Below are 19320 nucleotides of genomic sequence, written 5' to 3' on the forward strand. Positions count from 1 at the left end.
CACACTGGTTGCTCAAAACTGGTCACAATGCAAGTATTTACTTTGTAGAAATCAGCAAATGTCACAAATCAGAACTTCTGCTGTCCCTAACCCAGTAGCTAAACATCCACCAGTTCACTAAGCACATCCAATCCAGTTTTTGCTTAAGAAGACAACTAAGATAGAATTGCAGGACTAGTCAACCTCCGATGCCTACCTACATAGGCACATTACACACCACCAAACCGAACAGCACTGAATCATTACTACGCAGAGGTGCCAATTAACCTATCCCTGATCAACCTGTCCACCCCGATTCCTTTCCATTCCCATGAAGAAATTACACCTATACTGCTACAATGTCTAAGATAATCCAGCCCTAACACACTCCCATCCGAATTCCTAAAGTGCTTTGGGTTTGTGCACGTATTTAGGAAGTGCTTTACGTTTTGTAACTAAGTTATTTGAACCCAAGAGAAACACCTAAGGTATCTCATTTAAATTGCCTTAGAAATGTGTGCATAAAGAAGCCAGGTTCTTGCACTCAGTGGTGAAAGCAGATACACAGTCCGGTCCTGCATCCATATGGCCACATCCACAGATCCCCTGGGAATGAAAGTATTTGGGAAAAGCCAGTTTTGTCTGTACTGAAAACATTCTGACTTTTCTTACCATTATTCTCTAAATAATACTGTGTAACTATTATGGATCATTTATATTACATTAGGCATTAAGCAGCCTAGAGATGATTCAAAGTACTATACAGGAGAATGTGCGTAAGTTATAGGCAAATACTACTCCATTTTACATAAAGGACCTGAAAATTCAAGAATTTTGTTATTCATGGGGGTTCTGGAGCCATACACATGCACACACGCATGAGTTTTGTGTCGAGTTTATCTTTCTCCTCAGGAAGTTAAACAGCAAAAAAGAAAAAGCCCACCCTTGCCCTTTATACGATATGTACACATTTTACCCATGCAGTATGTCTAAAGTGATGTTCTGACTAAATCCTGGGAGAATGAGAAGAATGCTTGGCCCGACACAAGCCTTTCCAGGAAAAACATAACGCTGCTCGTGAACTGTAGCACTTGGAGACGTCTTTTCAACAGCATGTACATTTCTGTTTTAGCTGGAGCCCGAATCCTGTTTGGATGTAAGTTTTCTTTGGCGGTTGGAGAAAGTGGAGCTGGTTGTGGGATGCGGCCCTTCAGGCCCTGGCAGTGCTCCTCGGAGGATAAACGAGGTGCTGTCCTCTGAAGCACACCACGTCCCAGACTCCGGCCAGGGTTAAAACCTTGAGCTGTTTTCCCAACACATTAAGCAGAAATAACCACAACTGTTCAGAAGTAAACCCATCTGTCCCCTTGTTGGGAGCTTTGAGACCGTCAGCTGAAGGACCTCGTAGCTGGAAAGCTTTTTGGAGGCCTTTTATGGAAAGTCAAATGTAGCCGCAAATGGGTAAGTTTTTAGAGGTCACTAGTGAATTTCTAACACTGTTATCCTGAGATTAGAGGATGCAGTTTCCACTTCATCTGGGATCAGGTGGGTGTGCGGTGATGACTTAAAATGATGCTAGGCCACGACGCCAACATTTTCGTGGAAAGAATCTTCCCTGATAGTCCATGAAAATGGCTCATAAATGGGGGTCGAGATGCTGCTCTTTGCAAAGACACTTTAATCAGACTCAAATTAAAAGCAAATACTTTCTCAGGATTTCTAAAGGCAGACATAGTGGAAAGAGTGGTACATTCTTCTTTGTTTCTTTCCTTCCTTCGTTCCTTTCTCTTTGGTCCTGGAGAGGTACCCTAAGGCCTTTGTCCTGAACTACATCCCAGTCCGTTTTTCATTCTGAGGAATAGTCTTGCTAAGCTACTAAGTTGCTTAACCTAGGTTTGAGCTTGCAGTTCTGCCTAAGCCACCAAACAGCTAAGATGATAGGCAGGCACCACCACACCCAGGGAGAGGTAGTTCCGCATCTTGGTTCTTCTAGTAGACATGAGGGGGAGGAGGAGGGGGTGGGGTCTAACCCTGGTTCTCCACTTGGGGTACCGCTCTTCCCTAAGGGACATTTGGCAATGCCTAAACAGTTCCGGGCGTTGTGACTACAAGGTACTGGCAGCATCTAGTCAGCAGGCAGAGGCCAGGGGTGTTGCTAAGCATCTCACAGTGCATAGGACAGCAGCCACCCCCTGTCTAGCTCCTCTCTGGCTGAGCAGGGCTCTATGGCTATTTCCCATGTCCTAATTCACAATCCCTACTCTTCGGTCCACATGGTCATTTGCTTCTATTTATTGCTGCAAGGAACCAGTTTCCAGGCCATCTTCCATTATTGTAGATGTTTTAGGGACTGGGTCATGGCATCTCTGTCTTTTTGTCAACCATGGGACACATTGGTGACCATATGCATGCACACCTCACATACGATTTCCTGCTTCCTTAACCTTTCCAACAGTGGCAACAACCCCCCCCACCCCAAACTTTCATTCATTCAACAAACATTTTTGCTAGGTCCCTTTCATATCTGACTTTGTCTAAAGATGTTAAGAACTATAATAATGATATTATCTTTGATCTCTAAATGTTTAATGTATGGGGGGTAGAATCTTTACTTTGGCACTAGAAGGAGCTTCAAGAATTATAAACCAGAGAAAGGCTCAAAGAAGAACACAGTATACTTTTTGGCCATTTTTGTTGGCTAACACTGTAATTTAGTAACTCTGTCATGCTGATTTGAGAACTGGGGCCTGTCTGGAAACTAAGAAAAATAAAGACGACATAGTCTATCAAGAGAGTAAACAGCTTTAATTTATTCTGAGATTACATTATTCTCACTCTGGAGATACTAAAATGTCCTTTCCTTTCTCAAAAGGTCAGGAATGTTATTTTAAAGTGTCCTTACATTAAAGAACACTTAGCATGCATATGTCAGTTTCCCACTAACTCTTTAAAAATCTCAGCCTTAAAATCTAGTAGTCTGCTCATTTCTACACAGGAGGGGCTTGTTGGGACCAGGGACAGTCTTGATTGTAGTGGGGGTTAGACTATCCTTGAAGTCACATTTAGCTCTATAAATAAAACACAGCAATCGCTATTTGTATGTGTGGCGGGGTACTGGGGATTGAACACATGGCCTTTGCAATGAATTACATCCCTGGATCTTTTTATTATTTCATTAATTAATTAATTATTTTTTGGTGGTACCAGGGATCAAACTTGCACTTGCCTGCAGGCGCTTAGGCCACTGAGCTAAATCCCCGGCCTTCTGGCTCTTTTTAAAAATTTATTTTGTATTTTGAGACAGGCTCTTGCTGAACTGCCAAACTGCTCAGACTGGGCTCCAACTCATGATCTTCCTGCATCAGCCCCCCAGAGCATTGCAATGACAGGTGTGGGCCTTGCTAAGGTTCTCTGGACAATGACTATCTCCCTAAGTCTCCCTAAGGCTGGGTTTTGCAGTTTAACACAGTATCTCCCAGCTTCAGCGACTTATTCAGCAGGCTGTTTGCAACCTTGATATTATCACAATACTCTTAGAAAAGGACACGGGAAAGCTACGGCTGTGACTCACTACAGCTGGGGCCCCTAAGATGGTCTAAAAGGTCAAATCTTCAGCACTAGAATGGCCTCTGCAGATTTTACCCGTTAGGAGGAGTGCCTCCTGGTGGAAGTAGTGTGAATCTACTGTTAGGAAAGCAATCAGCATGGATTCAATGGGTCAGTTCCCAGCAGGTGCAACAATTTTTACATTTAAGTATCTTTTTTCCCTATTTAGGTCCGACAGTTCTGCCCCTCGGGTCCCTAAGTTCTCTAATCTAAAGCTGCTGAGTTTTCCCAGACACCACCCAGCTGAAGGAAATGAGTCTTCCATGTGGACAACTTTTTTTTTTTCCTTCTGGTTCTCCCACTTCCTGGTCATTGGCTTCTATAGAACTCAGAACATAGCATGCTCCGAGCAACCATTACTCATTGATCCCCTTCTTACTCATCACTTGATGTCCTTTCCGAGCAGGGACAGTCAGCATGCACCAGCCAGCATGATTTTACGGCTTTTCTAACTTGTTTGAAAAAATTAGAGACAACTGGCTTGTAGCAATTTTCCGGTTAATAACACACACACACAGCCCACAAGCCAAGAACAACAGAAGAGGAGAGGCAGAGAGTACATAAAATACTGCTGGGGAGGCCCTTCCCCCTGCTCAGGAGCTGAGCCACAGTGTGCGCAAGACTGAGTTGGAACAATGATGCAAGCTGTTGCTCCTTCAAAGGAGAATCCTAGGGGACCCAGACCTCTCCTCTTCCCATTTACTCAACGTCCAGCTCCCGCTGGCCTTACGGAAGAGCAGAGAGCATCTGATGTCAGGGCCAGGCCCTGCTGTGTGCAGGGCTATTGCTTCCCCCAGGCAGAAGGGGCCAGGACTGAGGCTGCGTGGGGGAGGTGTGACATGAAGGTCACAGGTTACCATGGAATCTGGCACCTGAGAAGCATCTTTGTATCCCATCACACTTTACTGCGCCTCTTTGGGCAAGTTGCACCGACTCCAACAAGCTTTCTCTGGCCACCCAAATTTGTGGATGCAGAATCGCTTTAAAAACAAACTGTTGAAACCGTACTTTGGATTTTGAATGTCTTGTTGTTTATATGCATTGGCATCTACCAGGCATTGGGTTTGGGATTCTCCACAGAAGAAATTCACAGATCTAAGTCACACTCACTTTTCCATTAATTTGAGTCATTTCTAGAGTCATATTAGGTATTATTATTAAAGTTATATTAGGTGTTATTTGTAATGACTAAAATAAACACTATATACAGTTATTACACCGTACTGTTTAGAGAACAAGAGAAAAGTCTACACGTGATCAGTTATTTTTGTATTTTCCATCGGTGGTTAGTTGAATTTGTGGATATGGGACCCACAGATAGAGAGCCCAAGGATATGGAGAACCAACTGCCTACACGGAGATAGACGCGCACATGCGTCATGCGTGTATACTCAACGTATCATACATAGACACATATGCATGCACAAATACACGTGTACTCAGACAGACTGGAACTCTAGCATGAACCACAACTCTGCTGGCTCCAAAACTCAGCAGAGCAAGTCCAACCTTGGACATGCACCATGGTTCTCATGCCAGAATGATAAACACAAGTGCTACAAGACATCTGGATCCTAAGTCTTTAGCTTTCCCACGGCGGATCAGGGTACCCCCATTTTCCAAGTGGGAGATGCTGTGAAGAGCTTTAAACTGAGTCACTTTCACCCCACTTTCATTCCAACCTCTTCCCCTGTGCCGCTCTCCCATCGATTCTTCACCCTCCCTCACCCCCTGGATGCTCTCAGTCGGAGGGAAGCACAGACTGCAGGAAAGACTGCTCTCTCGAGGATGCAGGGCCATGTATGACACTTCTGGGCCTCGTGCGTGGTTCTTGAAGCAAGCATAAAGAAAATAAAATACTCTCACTGCTGCAGTTAAAGGAATCCTTATGATCATTTTTTAGAAGTTTCACATAAGTATGACAACATAGAGACACTGGAGGGAGCTCTAAACATCTAGCAACAGGGGGAAAAAAAGCCTGAAATTATGTAGTATTTGAAGACTAAAGAGAGAAGTTACTGCCTTTGGGGGTAATGTAGAGAATTGCAGCTTTTCTGGCCAGTGTGCTCATCTTTCTTATCAATCCACAGCAGCAGATAATTAATGATATCGATGTCAGGGTGCATATGTGGGGTGCCGACTGGATACACAAATAAAACCACCCTTAACTTATGACCTCTTAGCCAAAGAAGGAGGCCAATTATTCTTGCCTCCTGCATGACCCCTTCAAAGTATACCCTGGACAGATTTTCTTGGACTGCTTTTTTAAGCAGAAAGATATGAGAGACAGGGGAAAATAACAAAAGGAGAATCAGACAAGGAGAACCTTGTTCAAAGTGGGTTAGGGTTACTTTCCTATTTTCCACTGCACATATACACGTGTACTCAGACAGACTGGAACTCTAGCATGAACCACAACTCTGCTGGCTGGCCTTTTAGGAAGATTCTACTCCCTGAGCTCACCTGATCTCCAGGACCACCCATGATGAGATGGTCTCCAGCTCCTCTGTCCTGGGGTCCAGATGCTAACCAGGCACAAGCAGCTCTGATATGATGGGGCCTTGGGAGATGTGAGATTTGACACTCTTTGGGACATGGTCACACTCAGTCTTCTGCTCCTCTTTAAGAGACCAGCTCACTGGCGCAGGGTCCTTGATTTATATTTGAGCTAAGCCCCCAGCCCACAAACACAGACACACTCACTAAGCAGGCAGTTTTGTGCATCACTTCCTGTGAGCTGACAGCAGCCCTGCCTTAATGGCTAACCTTCCCACCCTCCCTTGGGGTCTGACTGCACAGCAGGGGCTGTCCCACCCACAACTTCATATCTAATGCCTGACTTTCTATTAATAACCACACTTGCTTACTTTATTCTAGCCTGGGAAACTTTATTCATCCAGCAATATCTATCAGGCACCTAATATATTAATGCCACTACATGAGGCTTGGAAGATGTTTTGGTGCTTGGGTAATTTCTCAGAGGTGATTGTTTGGATTCAGGGTCCCCTGGGGTACCACCTGTGACCTATCAACAAATATTCACATTTTAGTCCCTCACCTTGCCCTGCAGAACACAGTCCTATACAGACATTAGATATATCTGCATCACTGCTACTCAGCGTACAGGACAGAAGATAAATCTCCTCTGGATTATTAAGTATATCACGGGCATATAAAGTGTTATAGGCAACCTTTTGTTCAGGGTACGTCTCTGCCTTACGTAGTAGTCTATTTATGCTGTGTCGATAAAAGCCCTAAGTCCCGGTTGCAAGCCTTGCTGTAAACAACTATATAGTGAGCTTAGAAACTTTTTTTCTGTATTTTGAATTTTATGCTGGAACACCTCTAATTTTCTAGCCTAACTCCTTTCAATTCCATTTCATAGCTTCGCCGAAGTCCATACCGAAGTTGTGCATATAGGTGATGGCAACGTCTATGCTGTGATTTCAAAGAGCACTCAGGGAGCAGGGTACAGAAGGAAAACTGTCTAGTAATATAGGAAGCAATAAAGGAATCACTATGAAAAGCCCAGGTTGCATAAAATGTTGGCGCTAGAAGAAATTCTCGGAAATGAACTATGCAAGCCCGCTTTGGCTGATGGGCCATCGGGCATCCAGTTGCCATGGGTGATTAGAGGAGTTCTGTGCTCCATTCCTGGTGTCTGTTCCATCTGAGATAGTCTGCAGCACACCCTGACCCGCCACCGTCTTGGCTAATATTTATGCATGCCATGTGCAAAGTACAGCTAACGTCCTTTATGGAACACTCATGAAATCAGTGGGTGAATGAAGACATTAAATTTAATGGGAGGTGAAAGACAAGTCAGCAAATGGGAAAGGCACTGGCTCTGGGGGAGCATGGCAGCATTTCCTTTATCCCTAAAGCATCCTGAAATGATTGTGAACATGAGAAGAAGCTCTTCCCACACGGTGATTATTTTGGGAATGTTGACTATAAATGCATTAGAAATATACCTGTATGTTTTCTTTTTCTTTCAAGGAAGACTCAGTGATTTGTTCAATATGAGGTCTCAAAACAACCCCTTCTACAACTTTCCTACATTAAACTAAAGTGATGAGAGATGAAGTGGAATATTTGAAGGTATGAGGAGGTAAACAGAATTGTCAAGATTCCTTTCATTTCTAAATTAATCATATCAAAGAGAGCCTAAGTGAAACATTCTTTTCAAGAGCCTAAAGGAAACTTAAATCCATTTTGATTTATTCACAGCCAACAATTCATTGGGTTATCTTTATTTCTAAGGCAAGAAGATCAGCTAATACAATCCTAACAAATATTTGGCAAGCATATCTATTGAAGGCACTACAGGGCATTTCACTTCCCTAATACGTGCACCTTGGAGTGAGATATGTAAAGGATCACAGCTGAAGGAGGGGAGAGATCATTTCTGAGGATGCTGTAGCTCAGAGATAAAAACGGATGTGGCCCCAGATCACACAGGAAGGAGTAATAATGCTCATTAACTTGGCTTCAGTTTTAAAGATCATATTGTAGGTCACCATCCTTATCCCAAAGTTTTAACTTCAGATTAGTGAAACAAATAGCTTATTAAAATGCTTTCCAAAAAGTCCTCCTCTAAGACAATGCCTTATGATCCAAAATAAGATGGGTGGAGTGAGTGGAATCCTGCTGTGGAACCAGTGCCCAGGTGGGCATTTAAATGGTGGTGGCCCTTCTCCCAGGGGCACACTGAAATCATTAAACGACGGTCTTCCCATGGTAGGTCTGCCCCATGGAATATCTTTGGTGCATGCTCCCCAAAATTAGCTCTATCACCCTTAGGATGCTAAACAGAGCTCATATATGTTATCATGTTTGCTTATATCTCAGTTCAAACAGTGCTATGATTTGGATCTTTGATGGCTCCAAAAGGCTGATGTGTTAAAGACTTAGTCCCCAGCTTAGTGGAAATTCCAAGAGATGAGGCCTGGAAGGAAGTCTTAGGTCTCTGAGAGGGAGCCCTTGAAGGGGATATTAGGACCCTCTTTCCTTCCTTTCTTTGCTTCCTGGGCATTATGAGGTAAGCACCTAAGTGTTACTGTATACTCTTGCCACAGTCCAAAGGCCATGGAACCTACCAATAATAGCCTAAAAGTTCTGAAGCTGAATGGAGGCAGAGTGCGGGCAGTAAAAAGGATTATGACACTGAAAACACCTCCCAACCCAAGGCCTTGGAGTGGGGTCACACATAACATGGGCCTCCTGTCGTGTTTCATAGCTTGATAAGAAAATTTCCACCACTGAGGAGCTGGGGGGCACATTTCCCTACTGTAGTTGATCACAGAGTAAATGTGTAAGCAATCATCAACAGTCATGTTATCACAGGATGGAAACAGGAGCTCAAGTGACATTCCAAAAGAGTGCCTGAAGGCCTGTAACATCTGAGTTAGAGTCCTTTTAAACAAACTATAGTCACTGTAAACAAGGGCTTCACCAAAGCCTGCTTTCACATTCCATCTCTCAAATTTCTACAAGAATGAGGAATACGATAAGGTAATGAAAGCTAGTAATTTACTCCTTATTCTCCAATAGTAGCTAAGTTCTTGCTATGATTTTTGTCACTTAATTTTCACAATAACCTTTATGATTTTATGATAAGGAACATAAGAGGATTAAGTAATTTATCTGAATTCTCACTGCTAAAAATTTTGGTCACTGAATTAGAACTTGAACAGAGCTGGGTCTAATTCTAGAACTCAGTAGAGACCTTGACACCACCTACTGGTGCACAGTATGTGTTTAATAAATACTGGCAACTAAATTAGTAAACCGGCCAATCAGATGGCACACAATGTGAGCTTCATCCTTCACCTACATTGGAACTCAGTCATTTAACATAGTATGAGCAGTCATAATCAAACCATGTCATGGGATCGATATTTGCTGCTCAGAAATGAATGAGTCTGACTTGCCTTGACATTTATTTTTTGTAACTAACTGGGCTCTGCTAACTAACTGGGCTCTGCTCGGTTTCCTAATCAGCACAAGATGCCCACCCAGAGAAGGTGCTGGGTCCCACAGCACTGCCCCTACTTTTGTTTTCTACGCGAAATGTAGCAATAATAAAAGAAAAAAACATTAAAAGCACAGTGCGCTAGTCAGCTTTCCAACAGCAGAGCCACAATACTTGATACTCACAAGTTAAGAGTTCTGTTCAAGGTAGCTCACAGCTTGGAGAAATGCACCCCATTACCAGCTGGCTGCAAGGCAGGAATATCACGGCAGAAGGGTGTGGAGGAAGAAAGCCGCTTAGTTCATGGTGACCAGGAAACAGAGCGGGGACCAGCTCCGGAGAGGATGCCGCAAGCGACCATATATAGTACCCAGGCCACGCCTCCAAGACCCACCCAGGCAAACGCAGAGCGCGCTCTGCTCTCCAGCGAAGGATTTCTTAATCCTATGAGGTAACTGCAATTATGAGCGCATAGTTCTTAAATTTGGAATGTGACCTACAGTTCATGTAATTTTAAAAGCCAGTCTGTATAAATTGAAGACAGTTTTGAGGCTATCTTAACCGCTCTCGGACACAAAGGCGAGTCCAAGCCTCTCCTTGCTCCACCTCCTCCTCCTCACACGCGTTCTGTGGCTTTGAAAACAATGAGGCATATGAAGACTTTGAAGAGAACAGAGGCGGCACCTAGTGTAAGATCTGGGGGCTCTTACCTTCTGCTGAAATATCTTTCCACCTTACTTTCTCCCATTAGCAGCAATTCTGAAATACTGACACTCTACTGTGCCCATAAGTAATGTCTCATCACTCAAGGAATTTATAATCTAGATGATGATACAGAACCAGTTTCCACAAGACAATTAAAACGCTGAGCAAATGCTGAGCAGCCCTGTATGGAACTGGGGAACCTGCAGTGACTTTAGTTTTTGTTATTATTTTTTTTTTTTTTCCTGAAGTGACCTTTGAAAAACGTATCTGTTTACTATGCTGAATAGGGGCAGTCCCCTCCCATGCTTGCACTGGGATTTCTCTCAATTGGATTTCTCTCTTCACTGGCTATCTTGGGCTTTTCTGATGTAGCAATATGTAGCGACTGGTTCAAGCAATGATTTGTCCAAACCTGTGTCAAGCTGTTTTCTGACCTATTATTTATCCACATATATGAAACAATGAGTTATTGAATTATTCTGTTTTGTAACATTTTCATCATCAGGTGTTTCCTTCAGATTATGAATTTCTAGTGAAGTACATGTCTATTAGAATCACATGTAAACAACATCAGGGGAGCAAAGAAAAGTTACATCAAGTCTCCTATCAGCTTCTTTTGGATGAGAAAGACCAATACCAAAGAGGCAAAATACTTCCCAAACAAAAAGCTGAAGGGGGTGCTCTTCAAGACAGTGCCATCATATATATAATCAAAAATAACCAATTTCCATATTTTATTGATGCTAGGGTATGGCTATCATATCATATTACTTCATTATTGATAGCAAATTACATTCAATTAAATTTAATAATGTGTAACATAAATAAGTACTATATGCTAAAATGAGACATATTTTATAGGCAGTATTTAGTGAAAGTCCTTGATGCGCCTGTGGTTTTGTTGTTTTTGCTTTGGCAATAGTGTCTCACTGTTTAGTTCAAGTTGGCCTCAAACTCATGACCCTCCTGCCTTAGCCTCTTGAGTGCTGGGATTACAAGTATGTACCACCATGCCTGACTAATGACGTGGTTCTTGCTGAAATCTAGAGAACGTTTGCCTATGATTGTGGCAACATAACCTGATGTGTTCCAGATTCTTCTAGTTATCTTAAAGGGTAAAACAAAAATCTTGCAGGCTGCAACAGGGTTTAGGATACTGAGGAATATGAACAGATCGGAGGGAATGAGAACAGAGATACAGATCACTGATGAAGTTCAGAGATACTAAAACTGCCCTTAACTGACCTAGCTCACAGTGTATAGGAAAGAATGTGAATTTCAGTCAAAGTCCTGATGTTTTTTCTGAGACTGCCTTAGAGGAAACTGATTTTTCTATCCACTAATGTACAAAGTTTTCTGATTCGTAACATCTGACTCTAATGTTCTCCTTCTATTTAAGCTGTCCACATACACATTTTATAGCTCCTTGCTCCTTGCAGATTGCCTCTTCTTGAGGTTAATACCAATGTTCTGATTCACGTCTTCATCTCCAGGGATCTTGCTTGGGGGAAACACTCAAGAAATACTAGTTGAATGCGTCACTAAGTGTGAGAAATGTATTATGGCTGTAAAAATGGGAGGATCATGGAGGTGAATCCTGAAATTGCATAAAATTCATCTGTAAGCAGATTAACGAAATGTTGATTCCCTGAATTGTGCATTGTGGAAGACAACCTGACACAGCAGAGATAACCTTCTAAAAGACTTCCCTTGCTATGTATGTTCCCAAGTGTTCAACCCGTAATTTGCACCCTAAAGCTCAAAAGTAAGCAAGTTAGTTTGAAGTAAGCCAGATTTTAACAGCCAGTGACTAGTAAGATGAATACTTTGCTTTGAGGCACCTTCCCATGAGTCCTTATCTCCCAAAGGGTTACTTACAACTGCACTGTAACCTCTGAGGCCTTATCTCAGAAGCTCATCAGTCAGACTACAGACACTCCCTTCCCTTCTCCCATTTATCCTAAAACATTCTCTTTCCCAAAAAACAAAACACCAAAGCAATGAAACAGAAACCCATCAAGCAGCTAACCTAAATTCAAATATCCATACAGTTCTACCCATGACAATGGGTTGAATCTTTCAGCAGTTTCTCTTGCAGGGCTCTCTGCCTCCCAAGGACAATGGGAGAAAATAGGCCCCAAAGTTACAGCCTCAGTACCTTGCAAGGAGCTCATGAAATCTAGATCTCCCTCACCCACATCCTAAGAAATCTGAAGGGTACGCAATCTCCAAACACAATTCAATAGCATCAAAATAAAAGCCCTTTAACATACAAACTTAATCTTGAATTTGTCTCTTTGTCCCCCACAGAGAAGTACATTGCCAAATTCCCTAAAGGTCATGAGTTTAGCAGTGGAACTGTGCATCCCCAGAGTGACTGCCTGGTGAGAGTCTGTTCCTCTAGGTAGTGCTGTGCTGCTGTCTCTGTGCAGCAGATTTCTTTGGAGAGGACAAGAGCCTCCCTCCAGGGAGATGGAAGATCATCAGGTACCTGCCACCAGGTGCTGAGAGGCACAAAACCATACCTTCTGGCAGAAAGGTGCAGCCCCTGGGGACATGGGCAGGAAGGACCTGTGCTTTTCTAGTATTAGGTAATGAAGCTTCTGTCTATTCACAATAAGAAGGGTCTCCCTGACCTCTGGCCCAGGTCACCCTACCTGTGAAGGAAGAGGAAGTGGAGTAGCCTTTGCTGAATACTTTGTTTTAATGTGGCAATCACTACATTGCCTGCTTAATCCTCATGCCACTCTGCAGAGCAGAAATGACTACCACACAGAAGTGCAAACGGAAGCTCAAAAAAACCCCACTTCCTCAGTGTGAGTGAGTATGTTATGGGTCCACGACTCAAACCCAGGCCTGCCAAGTTCTTCAGTGCATGTGCTTACCACATACACTACCTTTCAAAAATGAAGGATGGATTTTTAGGTACAAACGTAAGCTTGTCTGCTAAAGCTCTAGACTCCTCCTCCTCTGTTACAGATTTGGGCTTTCACATAAGCCTTGATCTGTGTTTCAGCCTCTGGGATTGTGAGTTTATGTCTGTACTGTGGAAAACCAATCCTTTCCAGAAGCCTATCTAGCAGTGATGTTGCATGTAACAAATGTTTACAAATGGGTGAATGAATGTGACTCACTGGGTGAGGGAATGTATCAGTCAATAGTGAATGTGTGAATGAAGTAGGGCCAAGGCTGACAAGCCCATACTGGGACTGAATCTGCAAAGCTGGCCTTTTCTGTCACTATAATGAAATGCCCGTGGCAATTAATTTATAAGGAAACAAAGTTTGTTTTGTTTCAGCTCATAGTTCAGAAGTTTAGTCCAAGATCAAGAGGCCTTTTTACTTTGGGTCTCTGGCGAGGGTAGCACATCATACTGGGAGTGCAGGGTGGAACAAACCATTTATATCATGAAGCAGGAGACCAACCAGGATATCACAGCCCTCTTCATGGGCACAAAGGACCTTCGACAAGGCCTCATCCCTCAAAAGATTCCTCTAAGCCCAGTGTTGATCTGGGCTTTTTCACCCACAAGACACCTACCTGCCATGACGCTGATTTTTAACAACCACTCAACTCAGCCTGAAGCCAAAACTCCCTTTGGAAGGACCCAGGTTAGAAAAGAATATGAGCGAGGTGGTTATTTGGGCAAACAAAGTTATCTAACCTTTCTGTAATGTGTTTCTAAAAATGAAACATTCTCACAGTCAGAAAGTTAGGGGGGCTAAAAAAAACACACACTCTGTTTCACTTGGAATTTTGAAAATGAAACATTGATTGTTTGGAGAAGCTATGCCTAATCTGAAAGGAGCAAATTTCTTTCTATAGCTTCAGGAGCTAATTAAAAAGTGGAGAGGCAGTGATTATATACTCACAGGTATGGGAAATGCCCTTCCTTTCCCCAGCACAGAACTCACACATATAGCTATCATACGAAGGATCAGATGCTTGGTATGGACGGATTTCTATGCTTCCCTATTCCTCACAGTTTGGGGGACCCTGGATAATTCCTCAGCACCCTGTGTGCTAATTGAGGAGATGAGACAGCTTTCACCTAAGTGAACCAGACACTGAGGTTACAATGCTTACCGGTCCCCAGGAAAACCATCCAACCCATTTTGGAATAATCCCTGCAGCGACAAAGGCCTGGCCTTCCTGCTCTCTCCACTCAGAATTCACTTCAAGCTATTATAAGGAAGCTAAAGATAAAACAGCATCTGCATAATGAAACACTAATCCCCAGAGTGCAACGCCTACGACACAAATGAATGTGAGACAGACGATAACCAAATGTCTAGACTTATTCAAACCTGTTTCTCCGTAGTTCAGACTTGTACTCTCTGCTTCGGCAGCCTAGGAGGCAGGCACTGGCTTAAAAATGTACACACACAACCCAACACAACAAGCCAAACCCAGGAGAACCCTCAGAACCACCCGACCAGGGCCTCTGTGTTAAGTCTAGATACACACACACAGTAACACCTCCCTAAACCGACAGCGGCTTACTGAAAATACAAGCAGTTTGAAGCATGCAAAAGAGAAAGATGGCTTTCATCCTGCCTTTTCCTTAATATACAGGCAGACTGTGTGTTTCCAATTAATTTCATCTTTCCGGTTTTGATTTTGGTAGTACTGGGAATTGAATTCAGGACCTTCCCACTGGCCCCTTTTAAATTTTGGAGAAAGGATCTTGCTAATTTGTCAAACTGTCCAGGATGGCCTTGACATTGTGATCCTTCTGCCTCAGATTCCCAGAGTGCTGGGATTACAGATGTGGTTCACCACACCTGGTTTTGTTCCTAAAAATTAGTACAACTGTACAGCTAAGGATCTGTGGGTTTGTGTGTAGCACGGTGGAACGAAAGTTGCCTTCTAGAATGAACATTAGTGATAATTAGCTGAGTGTATACAGGAAGTCCTTCTGTATCAATAGGTTCTACATTCATAGATTCAAACAGCTGGGGATTATGTTCCTCCAAACTATGATGCATCTGCTGTATTCCACGTACTACACTGAATCTGCATGAATGAAGTGGGTGTGTGGCATTCAATAAGCCCAGCTTTGAGAGGCTGAGGCTGTGATGCCTTTGAGTCACCATTAAAACTAACTCATTTCAGTATGATATTTGTGCTCATCTACACAGAATGATGTGTACAAGTGATATGCAAATACTATGCCATTTTATTTAAGGGACCTGAGTATTCTTCGGGTTTTTGTAACTGAGGCTGGTCCTGGCACTAAGGATTCTCTGACGCTACTGAGAGCTGACTATTCTACAGCTCAAGCCTTGCACTAGGGGCAGAACATCACCTCATTTTATTTCTGCAACAGTTCTCAGGTATCCATTTCTCTTGCTATGGCCCCAACTGTGCCCTCTGGCAAATTACTTTGCACCTTGGTTTCTCCAACAGATAGGATAATTTTGAAAAAAAAAAAAAAACCAAGAGGTTAAATAAAATAAAAAGATGGTCAATTAATTAAAAGTGATCTTAGGAATTGAAAAAACTCATTTAAGAATTTACACATCTATGAACACTTGAAATACAACTTAATTTTCTTAGAAGGGCCCCACTATTTAGCCTGAATTCACATAAAATGACTCCCTCCTCAAAAGCCTAAATTAGACTTCACTGGGCCAATAATTAACACTGATTATTCCCCTACTTTCTTTTGTGTCCTTTATCCCTAAGGCCTTTAGGAAAGCTTCCATTATAACTATGGAGCACAGAACAGAGCAATCTATAAATTACAAGAATAATATGTACTTCGTAAGGTTGTAGGGATCTAATGAGAAAACGCACAAGCAGTACTTAGAGTTGTGCCTGGCACATGACAAATATTCTTAAGTGTCAGCTATAGTTTTAGTCCTCTTAACAAACTTTTTCAAAAATAGAGATATGTTTTCTATAGAGATCTCCAACTTAGCTTGAACACCTTAAACTTATTTTAAATCCTTCCAGCCATACTGACCCTTCCACATCCTACCCCATTTTACTATATCTTGTCTGTAGTTCCTATCTCTGTCTCCTCTTAGTCTGGCGAGGCATCCAGATTCCTCCAGCAGACTGTTCATTTCTGGAAAGCAGAAACCCTGTTTGTCAATGTGTATCTACTATTAAGTGGTTTGCATTTTGCATAATACAGTCTTTAAATAAGCATTTATTAAACAACTAAATGAATGTATGAGTGAATAAATAAATACATGAAGCAGCCTAACAGGTGCTTCAACTTTTCTCTCCCTTGTTGCAAGGCTGAAGATACTCAGAGCTCTGCAAATGCTAGGCCAGTGGGTTACCACTGAGCTACACCTACACTCCGTGATGATGCTTTTGTCTTTTGTTAACTTTCTCTAAAATACTTACCATCCGTTTCATAAGCCCCAAATACATTCTCTAGTATACAGCCACTTAAATCTTAATGCTTCATCTCATCTTGAGTGACTTGTTGCTAATAAGAAGTCAATGAAAAGAGAGCAAAACTAAAGCTGAAGAAAAAGGGGGGGACGAAACAGTACTGAGTGGCTAAATATCAGACTGAGGTGGATTTTGTGGAAAATACTATCAATACAACGCATCAGACAGAACAAAGACATTGCTCAGTGAAGACTTAGTAATGTTAATAATCGATGTCATGGAGAAGGCTGAACCGCCTCATTTATATTTGTGCTTCTGTATTTCTCACCAAAGGAATGCCTGGAGTTTTAAAAGTATCAGATGAGCACACTTAAAAAAATACTTGAAGCCCAAGACACATGGAGATTTCCTGAGATCATATAGCCCCCCTGAATTTGTTCAAGGGGGTCAGATTGATCAAAATGAATTATGTCCCATGACCTTGAAATAATTTCTAGAGGAGATTTTTGAAGGCATGGTTGGTAATAGTAGTGGTCACATCATCATAGGCAACTATTGATATCTCAGTTAAAAAAAAAAGATGGACATCAGGTGAAGTTGACTTCATTCTGAAATAATTATCAGGGACAGAGCTTGGAAACAGTGCTCCCTACCAAAAGATTGGGCACTCATGAAATCTCTGTTTTAACATAAGAATTCTCAGATAAGAATGCATAAGGATTTCATGAGATGTTTGATATACTATCATTGCTCCTCTTGGAGAAGACACCTACTATATAAATGCATGATATTTGACAAAACAGTTTCAATATTGATTCATTTTCTCCTTAAAAAAAGTCAGTGAACTCAACTGGGAGTCCATCCATAAAACATACAAATAGATCATATAACACATGGATGGATCTACCTGACACATTGCTAGGTTCCGGAGAAGACACTGTTAGGACTTTGGGGAGATTTTTGTTCACAAGATAAGACAAACATCAAGAACAATTCAGAGCACCACATCTCCTAATGGAAGACAAAATAAAGAGGCAGAGAAAATGAACCTAAATTTTTTAATGGGCTACCTCTACCTTGTTTTATACTTATGAATATGACACCTAGCTATCAAACAATGGATATCATTTGGGTTTGAAGTAATCCATGAATCATTCCCAAAGAAAATGAATTATAAATTATTAATGTCTCATACTTAAAGTCTATTGGCTATTCTGTACATTAAGACATGAACTAAACAATCAAGTACATGTTTAGTAGAAGAACATAGTCAAACTCCCTGGCATTATTTCTTAGATTCCATGCCTCGACCCCAAACCATCCCTGCTCTCTTGAGAGAGTTGTGGGAAGGTACGTGGCTGAAGAGGCAAACCAGAAACTGCTCGACCTATTATCTATAAAGCTTTTAAAGAGCAGGTCATCATTCTCTTGCCTAGTTGGCCATGGTCCAAGGCCATTTCATCCTGGTGCAGAGAGATCCCAGGAGGGAAGATGGCTTGAGGCTCAATAACTTTTTATACAGCACACACATGCACACCCACCTTGGTGTCCTTGGAGGATACAAATATCCTGCTACCACATAAAAGGACTCCTTAAATGATAGCAAGTTACACACTGTTAGTTATGTCAAACTTCACCAAATAACTTGAATGAAATAGAAGTCACCCTGTCACGAATGTTCTCTATGACGTGAGCTGGAGTGTTTCCCACTGCCTTTTATTCCTCTAGTAGGAAGGCAGAAGGATAGGGGTCTGTCTGTCTCTCTCGTCTCTCTTTGTCTCTGGTGACCTCTGAACAAATGAACAGCCAGTCTCAGGATGACAACTTTCTAAATAAATATTTAAAAGTATTTACTCTTTGCATCACTTATGTGGTCAAGGATGTGAGCTGGGAATAGGCCCCAAATATCTGCACATTTTTATTTTAACAACAGCTCAGCTACTGCACCAATAGAGCATCAGGAAGATCATGTTAGAAGTCATGTTTGTGTTCCTAGTATGTCTACACAGCCCACAGAGAGATGCATCCACAGATGATCCTGTTTCTCTGCCTTAGATGGACAAAAAGCCAGACCCAGACAATCCACACAGCACCCTGAAGCTGGCTCTGATTCATATTCAGTGTGACAAGGCTTTACTCTCAGATCTGAAGTAATTATTAGAAAGTGAGAAAACAGACAGCACTATTGGGAAGCTGGGAGATGGCTTTATACTGTAGGTTACCACTAGATAGAATGACCTATAAAAATAACTTGGAGAGCTATTACCTGACTAGCAGAGGATATAAAATCAAACTGTTACACTCTCCCCCCGCCTCACCACGTCTCCCTTCTCCTCTCATATTTTAAAGATTTAAACTAAGAGACAAAAGCTGAGAACATGTACATGTCTATCTAATTTTGCACAATTCCTCCGCAGTTGATAGCTGGTTTTCACTTCATCTGCCCCTCACTTACACATGATATATGCACATTCACTGGTTTGTGGCATAAAACGCATTGAGGCTGGCTGGCACGCTTCTTTTTGACTCATACATGAAACCATGAGGTTCCCAGCTGGAATTGGTAGCACAGATGGCCAGTTTTGTAGGTATTTATTGGGTTCATGCAATTCAAACTGCCGGTGTAGCACGAGCTTTTGGAAAAACAGTTGCTTCTGACCTTCCTGTTTTAATGTAGCATGAAAAGCAAGTTCACATGAGTCTAC

General features: G+C 42.2%; 1 protein-coding gene across 20 annotated transcripts in view; it reads right to left on the reverse strand.

The window, feature by feature from the left end:
- Positions 1–19320, reverse strand: part of Atxn1 (ataxin 1) — a 380609-nt gene that overhangs the window by 75840 nt on the left and 285449 nt on the right. The window contains exon 1 of one of the 20 annotated variants that reach the window (XM_063259915.1): positions 9745–18957. The exons of the other annotated variants lie outside the window; for them this stretch is intronic. The gene's annotated coding sequence lies outside the window, so the exon portion shown is untranslated. Of the gene's footprint in view, positions 1–9744; positions 18958–19320 lie in introns of those variants that run through there. 20 annotated transcript variants of the gene reach the window in all.

The sequence above is a fragment of the Cavia porcellus genome, unplaced genomic scaffold, assembly GCF_034190915.1.
Source record: "Cavia porcellus strain 051 isolate PalLab524CR breed Dunkin Hartley unplaced genomic scaffold, mCavPor4.1 scaffold_13, whole genome shotgun sequence".
Lineage (NCBI taxonomy): Eukaryota > Metazoa > Chordata > Mammalia > Rodentia > Caviidae > Cavia > Cavia porcellus.